This window comes from Ictidomys tridecemlineatus, chromosome 8 (genome assembly GCF_052094955.1).
Source record: "Ictidomys tridecemlineatus isolate mIctTri1 chromosome 8, mIctTri1.hap1, whole genome shotgun sequence".
NCBI classification, from domain to species: Eukaryota; Metazoa; Chordata; class Mammalia; order Rodentia; family Sciuridae; genus Ictidomys; species Ictidomys tridecemlineatus.
The window spans coordinates 122864282-122874245 of NC_135484.1; the positions used below are offsets into that span (position 1 = coordinate 122864282).

General features: G+C 44.2%; 1 pseudogene; it reads right to left on the bottom strand.

The window, feature by feature from the left end:
- Positions 1-1031: 1031 nt before the first annotated feature.
- LOC101971579 (POU domain, class 5, transcription factor 1-like) lies at positions 1032-9924 on the bottom strand (annotated as a pseudogene).
- Between the last annotated feature and the right edge of the window lie 40 nt (positions 9925-9964).

Here is a 9964-nt window from a genome sequence, read left to right on the forward strand (position 1 = left end):
AGGCCAGTCTCAGCAAATTTAGCATGACCTCATATCAAAAAATAAAAAATGGAAAATCAAAAAGTGGAAAAAGTGGAAAAGACAAGAAAAGTGAAAGTGTACTGGGCACCCATGGTGCACACCTATAATCCCAGTGATTTTGGAGGCTGAGGCCAGAGGATGGCAAATTCAAGGCCAGTCTCAGCAATTTAGCATGACCTCATATCAAAAAATAAAAAATGGGGGCTGGTGTTGTGGCTCAGTGGCAGCGCACTCGCCTAGCAAGCGTGAGGCCCTGGGTTCGATCCTCATTACCACATAAAATCAAATAAAGGTATTGTGTCCAACTACAACTGAAAAATAAATATTAAAAAAAAAAGGCTGGGGATATAGCTCAATAGTTATGCACCCCTAGGTTCAATCTCTGGTACCAAAATTTTAAAAAGGTGGTGTGGAGGGGAAGTGTTGTAAACTGCTTGTCCCAGAAAGCTCTGCAAGAGGGAATAAGCCAGCTTCTAGATGTGGGGTAAAATGATTTTTAGTTCTTCAAAACATGTTAGACTGAGGGCCTAGTTGATGGAATAAGATTTCTACGAAAAAGAGACCAGACATGAAGGAATAGGATTAACTTCAAATAAGAAGTAGGCTACTCTTGGGCTGGGGATGTGGCTCAAGCGGTAGCGCGCTCGCCTGGCATGCGTGCGGCCCGGGTTCGATCCTCAGCACCACATACCAACAAAGATGTTGTGTCTGCCAAGAGCTAAAAAATAAATATTAAAAATTCTCTCTCTCTCCTCTCTCACTCTCTCTTAAAAAAGAAGTAGGCTACTCTTGAAATCAGAAATTAGAGTATATTATATTGCAAGGAGTGGGACAGAGATGGGGAAGATGGGGCTATTGGGGTATGGGTCATTTGGGAACGATGGTCTTTGAATGACTTGGTGTTCATCTGAACGGCCAGACAGAAGACAAAGGGTGAAGTACAGCCATGTTTCTGGTTCTATAGATCTAGGGTAGATCCAGAGACTTCATAGTTTTAACAAATTCCCAGGTGATGCTGATGCTGGAAAATTCTGAGAGCCCTGGACAGTATCCTGCTATTTCAGGCACTGGCCACAGGAGGGCAACATCTCAAAGGTCTCAAGACATTCAGTAAGGCCAAGGCAGCTGGGGCTCCCTTCTGGATTTGAGAGGGATCAGGTCAGTCTATTGTTGTTCAATCCACTGGCAGAGAAGGAAGGACCTGTCATAGTCTAAGGACCAAATTTAAGTAAAATACCAAAGTACATGGCTTAGGTGAAAAATCAAATGAACTTGTCCTAAACTAGTGGCCTCAGCTTACCTTGTGGTTCCCTCTACTGCCTGTTTCTCACCTATCTCCTATGACAGGCCACAAGAACTTTTAAACAGAGCTTAACTTTTTCTCTATATTTTAAAAATGAGTTCAGCCATTTGTCTTTAAAATTCTCCATGAAAATCAAAAAGGACTTGTTACTGTTTACTTATGTAAACATATGTGATTTTTTCCTTTTTAAAATATATTTTTAAAGTTTTTTAAAAATTATAGGTGGACACTCTGCGACTGAGCCACAATCTCAGTCCCTCTTTTTCTTTTTTCAAGGGAATAGGCTAAGTACCTCTTACATTTCACTATACCCACTGACCTGTTGAAGTCCTGCAGGCATTTTCCCTCCCCTGTTGCAGACTATTCTTTCTGCTTGCTTCAGTTTTCCTCTCCAAAACATCCTCCCAATGATAGACATTCTTTTTTTGTCAGCTCTTCCTTAAACCCACCAGGCTATCTCCAATGTGTGTGTGTATGTGTGTGTGTGAGAGAGACAGAGAGAGAGAGAGAATCCAGGGGCATTTTACCACTGAGCAACATTCCCAGACCTTTTCTTTTTCTTTTTTCTTTCTTTTTTTAATTTTTTTTTCTTTTTTACTGTATCCCAGGCTTCTTTATTTAAGAACAAAGTATGTGTGATGTGGGGATTAAAATCAAGAGCGTTGAACTTCGACTTCCCTCCAACCAGTTCCCTAACTCCCCACCCCCACCCTTTGAGCTTCCAATTCCTTCCTTAGTGAAAGAAGAACTTAATCCCAAAAGCCCTGGTACAGACTCCAGTTCCTCTCCCTAGCTCCTCTTTCCTCTACCCCCGTACCTGGGAAGGGCAGGCAGTTTGAATGTATGGGAGAGCCCAGAGTGGTGACACAGAGGGAAAGGCTTCTCAGGAAAGGGACCTGGGAGTAGAGCGTGGTGAAGTGAGGGCTTCTGTAACCTGGGGTACCAAAATAGGGCCCTGGGGCCAGAGGAAAGGATACAGATTCCCCTGAGAAAGGAGAAGCTGCAGCCTGAAAATCCTATCATGGGGAAGAGTCAGTGCTTTCTGGCGCCGGTTACAGAACCACACTTGCCCCTAGCGTTGGGCAATGTGGCTGATCTGCTGCAGTGTGGGTTCACTGCAGGAACATGTACTCCAGGTTGCCTCTCACTTGGTTCTAGATACTCATTCACTTTCTTTTCCTAGCCTGCAGGAGGGTCTTTGCTTTGCATATCTAGGCAAGTAGGGAAGGGGTGACAAGGTCAGGCTTTGGACCTGCTGAAAAACAGCACCATATTGAGGGGTCAGTGAGTTGAGAGCACATTGCTAAGGAGACAGTGACTAGATTTATCCCCAGAGCCAGAGGATATAAAAAAGGAGGAAACTGAGCTGGAGTTGAGGCTCAGTGGCAGAGTGCTTGCCTTGCACAAGTGAGGCACTGGGTTTGATCCTCAGCACCACATAAAAATGAACAAAATAAAGATATTGCACCCATCCATAACAAAAATATTAACAAAAAAAGGAGGAAACAGGCTGGGGATGTGGCTCAAGCGGTAGCACACTCGCCTGGCATGCGTGTGGCCCGGGTTCGATCCTCAGCACCACATACAAACAAAGATGTTGTGTCCGCCGAAAACTATAAAATAAAAGTTAAAAATTCTCTTCTCTCTCTCTCTCCCCCCCCCCCTCTTAAAAAAAATGGAGGAAACTGGAAGGAGGGGGTTAAATCCCCCAATAGAATTGAGGGATCATACTCCATCCCATTGAGAATGCTGCCCTGGGCTGGGGAAGGAATTGTAGCTCAATGGTAGAATAGGAGGGCCAGGCTCTGGATTCAATCCCTAGCAGAGAAAAGAGAGGGAGAGAACTGCTGCCCCTGCAGGCCAGGGAGGGAAGCAATCTCAGCTGACCCCAGTGCAGGCCCCTTCCCACCCTCACCTCCCAAGGTTCTCATTATTGTCTGCTTCCTCCACCCACTTCTGCAGCAGGAGCCACAGCTTGCACAAGTTCTTGAAACTGAGCTGCAGAGCCTCAAAGCAGCAGATGGTGGTTTGGCTGTACACCTTCCCAAAGAGAACCCCCAGGGTGAGCCCCATATCATCCTGGTTATATACCAGGGGGATCCTCTTCTGTTTCAGTAGCTTGGAAAATTCTTTCTGCAGAGCCTGGATATCTTGGGACTCCCTGGGGGTTTTGATCCATCTTCTCTTCCTCCACTTTCACCTCAGCAGGGTGAGCAATGCAGGGCTCAGGGGAGGCCCCCTCAGAGTTGCTCTCCATCCCAGCTCCCACCTTGCTCTCAGGCTGAGAGGTCTGCAGGCCACCATGGGGGATCAGGCCCTTTCCAACCTGAGGTCTAGAGTATGCTACCCCTCCACAGAACTCATAGGGTGGAGGGCATGAGGGAATCCCTCACACCTCCAAACCTGGCCCAATCCCCGGCCCAATTTCTGGACCATCAGGAAGGTGTGGGAAGCTTAGCAAGATTTGAGGGTCAATCCAGCCTTGCTCTGACCCTCCTGGCCCATCACCCCCCCACACCAGGAGGGGGCCAGAAGGCAAAGTTCGAAGCCAGATGTCCGGCCATGGGTTAGAAGGACACTCCAAGCTGGGGACCTGAAGAAATACCTTTTTAATTTTTGAGGATCTTGCTAAGTGGTTTAAGCTGGCCTCAAACTTGCTTTCCTCCTTTCTCAGCCTCCTAAGTCTCTGGAAATACAAGTGTGCACCACTGCACCAGACTGCCTATCTCCAATTCTGAATCATCATACTGTCTCTCAATCCTGTTGTTCATCAGGATGAAAACATACATGTTGAAAACATACAACCCTACCATCTTGGTCCAGTATAAATAATTAGCATTGGCTCAACACTTCCTGTAGCTTGACAAACTTATTGAGTTTTTTGATTTGGGGCACCAGACCTGCAGAGAGTAAGTCCCATCCAATGTGAGTGCCATTTCCCCTCCTATTCATATAAAAATACTTGCCTTCTTGAAGGAAGAGTATCTCCTCCTTTCCAAAGTAAGGAAAAAAATATCTTTTAGCATTTCCTCTCTCTGTCCCTACCCTCACTATCCTTTACCCAAGAGCCAGAGCAATTTTGTAAAATGAGAACTCCCATACCCCTATCATCACACCCCAACTCCCTGTCAAGGCATAGCACAAGGCCCTGTGGGTACTGGCCCCTGCTCAAGATCTAAGCTCAAACTCATTCTTAGATCATGTTAAACTCTCTCCAGTCTCAGGGGCTTTGCACATTCTGTTCTCCTGAAGGCTCTTTTTCTTTTCCCCCTACTCATCTTGTTTCCTTCTCCACTTTTAGGCTTTGGTTTTAATGTTACTTCATCTAAAAAGCCTTCCCTCAAGTCTTTTTGTTTGCTTTTGGTACCAGGGATTTAAATCAAGGGCACTTGACCATTGAGTGACATCCCCAGCCCTATATTGTATTATACTTAGAGACAGGGTCTCACTGAGTTGCTTAGCACCTCACTGTTTGCTAAGGCTGGCCTCCTGTCTCAGCCTCCCGAGCCGCTGAGATTACAGGTGTGCACCACTGTGCCGTTTTTTTTTTTTTTTAATATATATTTTAGTTGTTGATCTACCTTTATTTTATTCATTTATTTATATGCAGTGCTGAGAATCAAACCCAGTGCCTCACACTTGTGAGGCAAACACTCTACCACTGAGCCACGACCCCAGCCCCATTCCTTCAATTTTTTTTTTTAAACATTTATTTTTTAGTTTTCAGCAGACACAACATCTTTGTATGTGGTACTGAGGATCGAACCTGGGCCGCACACATGCCAGGCGAGCGGCTACCGTTTGAGCCACATCCCCAGCCCTCAATTTTTTTTTAATATTTATTTTTTAGGTATAGATGGACACAACACAATGCCTTTATATTTAGGTGGTGCTGAGGATTGAACCGGGGTGCCGCCCGTGCTAGGCGAGCGCTCTACCGCTGAGCCACAATCCCAGCCCCTCCCTCAATTCTTAATGGAAAGGTAACTCCCCTCCACCCTTTCTCCTCTCCTCCTAGCATCATATTTGTATCTTTTGATTTTTTTTTTTTGGTAGGTGTGACACTGGGGAATTGAACATCAGGGGTGCTCTATCACAAAGCTGTATCTCTAGCCCCCCTTTTTTTTTAAAGAGAGAGTGAGAGAGGAGAGAGAGTGAGAGACAGAATTTTTAATATTTATTTTTTAGTTCTCGGCGGACACATCTTTGTTGGTATGTGGTGCTGAGGATCGAACATGGGCTGCACGCATGCCAGGCGAGCACGCTACCGCTTGAGCCACATCCCCAGTCCCCCCTTTGTTTTTTCATGTTAGGAATTGAATCCAGGGGTGCTCTATCACTCAGCAACACCCCATCCTCTTTTTATTTTTGTACTAAGGATTGAACTCAGGGGAGGTTTACCACTGAGCTAAGTCCCTGGTACTTTTTATTTAGTTTGAGACAGATTCTCAATAAGTTGCTGAAGGCCTCATTGAGTTGAGGCTGGCCTTGAACTTTCAATCCTCCTGCCTTAGGCTCCCAAGTCACTGAGATCTACCTTTGAGTGCAGACTCCTAGGTGCTGCTGCTGCTGTCTGTATAAAACCCCTGAGAACCAGTTCTAAATGTCTCACTTGCTGCATTCATCACTGGCCTCACAAGGGCAACTTCCTATATTCCCAGGCCCACTTATGGCTACATGTTCCCTTATAGCTACATGTTCCTTCTCATTTTTAAATTTTGATACTGGGGATTGAACGAACCCAGGGGCCCTTTACCACTGAGCCACATTAGTAGCCCTTTTTATTATTATTTTTATCATTTATGTTTGAGACAGGGTCTCACAAAGTTGCTTAGGACCTCCCTACATTGCTGAGGCTGGCTTTAAAGTTGTGATGTTCCAGTCTCTAAAGTTGCCAAGATTACAGGCATGTCATCATGCCTGGCTACTTCTGGTTTTCTTTTTCTCAGGGTACTCGTCTTCCCTATAATGCCTCTTGTATGTTCCTAAACAGTCCTGTTCTGGCTTCGTGCCCCTTTGGAATGCATCTTTGGTCATCCTGTAATATTCTACAGAGTAGTGAGGAAAACCCAGACACTGGAGTTGAATAAATAAGGTCCACTGTCCCAGCTCCACCCATCTACAGGCTGGGTGATCTTGGCAGGCTAAACTTTCATATTGCTCAGCCCGTTTCCTCACTAGTAGAGCTTGGAGAATCACTACTTTAACCCTAGCAACTCTGGAACTTGAGGCTGGAGGATGGCAAGTTCCAAGCCATCCTGGGCAACTTAACAAGATTCCACCTCAAAATAAAATAAAAAGGGCTACAGATGTGGCTCAGTGTACAGCACCCCTAGGTTGTGTCCCTAGTACCACAAAACAAAAATAATAAAAAATAAAAATATTTCTGCAGTGCTCATTATGTGCAGCAGTTGTGCATGACTTGTAAGTAGTACACATTGTTTATGAATAAAAAGAATTAATTCTAACCAGGTGTGATGACACACTGTAATCCCAGCGACCTTGAATGCCGAGGCAGAAGGATTACAAGTTTGAGGCCCACCTCAGCAAATTAATGAGACTTTCTCAAAATAAAAAAATTTAAAAAGGGCTGGGGCTGGGCACAGGGGCATGAATACCTGTAATCCCAGCAGTTTGAGAGGCTGAGGTAGAAGGATTGCAAGTTCAAAGCCCAGCAACTTAGCAAGACTCTGTCTCAATATAAAAAACAATAAAGGGCTGGCATTGTGGTTAAGTACCCCTGGGTTCAATCCTTGGTATAAAAATAAATAATTCTGTTATTTAGGCTTATACTTAAGCATATACTACAAGGTAAAGTTTTGGTATGTTCCATTTCTATGCTGATTCCTATTTTTTTTAAACTTTTTTTTTTTAGTTGTAGTTTTGACACAAAATCTTTATTTCACTTGTTTTTTTATGTGTTGCTGAGGATTGAACCCAGGGTCTTACATGTGCGAGGCGAGCGCTCTACCACAATCCCAGTCCCTATGCTGTACTTTTTTGAAGGGCATACTTTTGCCCATATTTAGATGAAGAATCACTAACTCCATAACAGTATTAGAAAGAGAACTAAATCTGTGCCTCTAAATCACTGAGGAGCATTTTGAGTACTTGCAGTGAAGTCAGTGATAAAAACTTCAAATGCAGGGGCTGGGGTTGTGGCTCAGTGGTAGAGTGCTCGCCTAGCACATGTGGGGCCCTGGGTTCGATCTTCAGCACCACATAAAAATAAATAAAAGGATTGTGTCCAGCTACAACTAAAAAATTTTTAAAAAACCCAAAAACTTCAAATGCACGGCTGGGGCTGTATAGCTCAGTGGCAGAGCGCTTGCCTTGCATGTGTGAGGCACTGGATTTGATCTTCAGCACCACACAAAAATAAATAAAATAAAGGCATGTTGTCAACTACAAACAAATAAAACCTTCAAATGCAAAATTTTCATATTGCTCTAAAAATAATATTTTTATGTATTTTATATAGTATCTCATCTAGTTAACTAAAATATACACATGAAAAAATGTGTAAACATAACACTTAAAGTGTAATGTGAAATATATATAAGGAAAAACTTAAACACTTAATGTAAGTAATTACACATCTAGGTCCCTATTAATCCTGTGACAGATATTTATCAGCTTCATTTCATTCATTCATTCGTTTATTTATATGTGGTGCTGAGAATCGAACCCAGTGTCTCACACGTTAGGCAAGCGCTCTATCACTAAGCCCACAACCTCAGCCCTATAAGCTTCATTTTATACATGAGGAAATAGGTACCAAGAGGCCAAGCAGTTTGAACAAAGGCACACCATTAGTAAATGAATCTGAAGCCTGGATTCCACTAGTCTGATACTCCACTTCACAGAACTGTGGAAACTACATGTCAGCTGCTTGACCCAAGTGCCTGATTTTCCCCTCAAATTCCTTAAGAGTGGTGTTCCTGGTGCAGGCGTTGTGGCTTAGCAGTAGAGCACTTGCTGAGCATGTGTGAGGCACTGGGTTTGATCCTCACCACCATATAAAAATAAGTAAAATATGGATATTGTGTCCATGTACAACTAAAAATAATTTTTAAAAGTTAAAAAGAATGGTGCTCCTCTGTCCCCTAAGTCTTAACCATATATCTCTTCAAATATTTGACACTCTCTTCTCTCCCCAGAATCCCCACATCTAGTTATTTTCATTTGTCCTTTCCCTCTCTTATGTTGGTGTAGATATCACCTCATCCTGCAGCACACACACAAAGTCTACCTCATAAATTCCTACAGCCCACTTTACACATTACCATTTTTTTTTTTTTTTTGATACTGGGAGCTAAACTCAAGTGCATTTTAACAGCAAGCTATATCTCTCGCCCTTTTTGATTTTTTAAGGACCATATGTATTGGACAACCTAAGGCAGGCACGGTCCATAAGCCACATGCTTGTTGTTTAAACAGAGAGGGGGAGATGTTGAGAGCCACAGCCAAAGGGGCCCCAGCAAACTTCCAGCTGCCAGCAAGCTTCAGACTGCCCCAGCAACATCTAGCTGATTGGCTCCTCTTCGGTGATGTTCATTGGGCTGTTTCCCTGCCCTTCAGACTGCCAGCTGATGATTGGCTCACAGCTGCCCCAGCAACATCTAGCTGATTGGCTCCTCCACGGAGCTGCTCATTGGGTGACTTCTTTGGCTCTGCCCACGCAACCCAGCCAATCGGCCTCAAGAGGAGGAGGATTGTGGGAGGAAAAGGCTGGTGTGGGGGAGAGAGGCTTGTGGAAGCCGGTGGTGGCAGTTGGGCTCTGAGGGTTTTTCCCTGGAGCTGTTTTGTTTGGCGTTTGTAGTTCTAAAAATAAAGTTAGTTTCTTTTTGACAAGTGGCTCCTGATTTGTGCCAAGCCAGACTTCGGCATTTGGTGGCCCGTACGGGGATCGAACCCGCGACCTTGGCGTTATCAGCACCAGGTCTCACAAAGTTGCTCATTATTATTTAGTAATCGCGGGTACAGCATCTTTGTTTGTATGTGGTGCTGAGGATTGAACCCGGGCCGCACGCATGCCAGGCGAGCGCGCCACCGCTTGAGCCATATCCCCAGCCCCATACCTGGATAATTCTATTCTTCTTGGAACATGCAGCAATTTTGACTAGAGTATTATACATTTGACAATTTATCATATCATATCATATTATATATGCCCATGATTTATTTTTCAAGTCTGTTCAACAAAGGCAGAGACTGTTGTTTTTCTTTTGGTGCTAGGGACTGAATCCAGAAGTGCTCTATTGCTGAGTTACATTCCCATCTCTAAGTTACTCAGGCTAGCCTCGAACTTAGGGGATCCTCCTGCCTCAGTTTCTAGTTGCTGAGATTACAGACATGCACTATTATGCCTGGCAAAGTTTGTCTTTTCTGAGGGTGGTTGAGGGAGGGAGAATCCTGAAACAGTAAGACTCTATCTAAAATGAACAAAGACCTCAAGATAGAGCCATCTGTCTTAGTGGGAAAGGGGGATAGTAAAAACTTTTAGAAAGGGGCTGGGGATGTGGCTCAAGCGGTAGCGCGCTCGCTTGGCATGTGTGCAGCCTGGGTTCGATCCTCAGCACCACATACCAACAAAGATGTTGTGTCCGCTGAGAACTAAAAAATAAATATTAAAAAAAT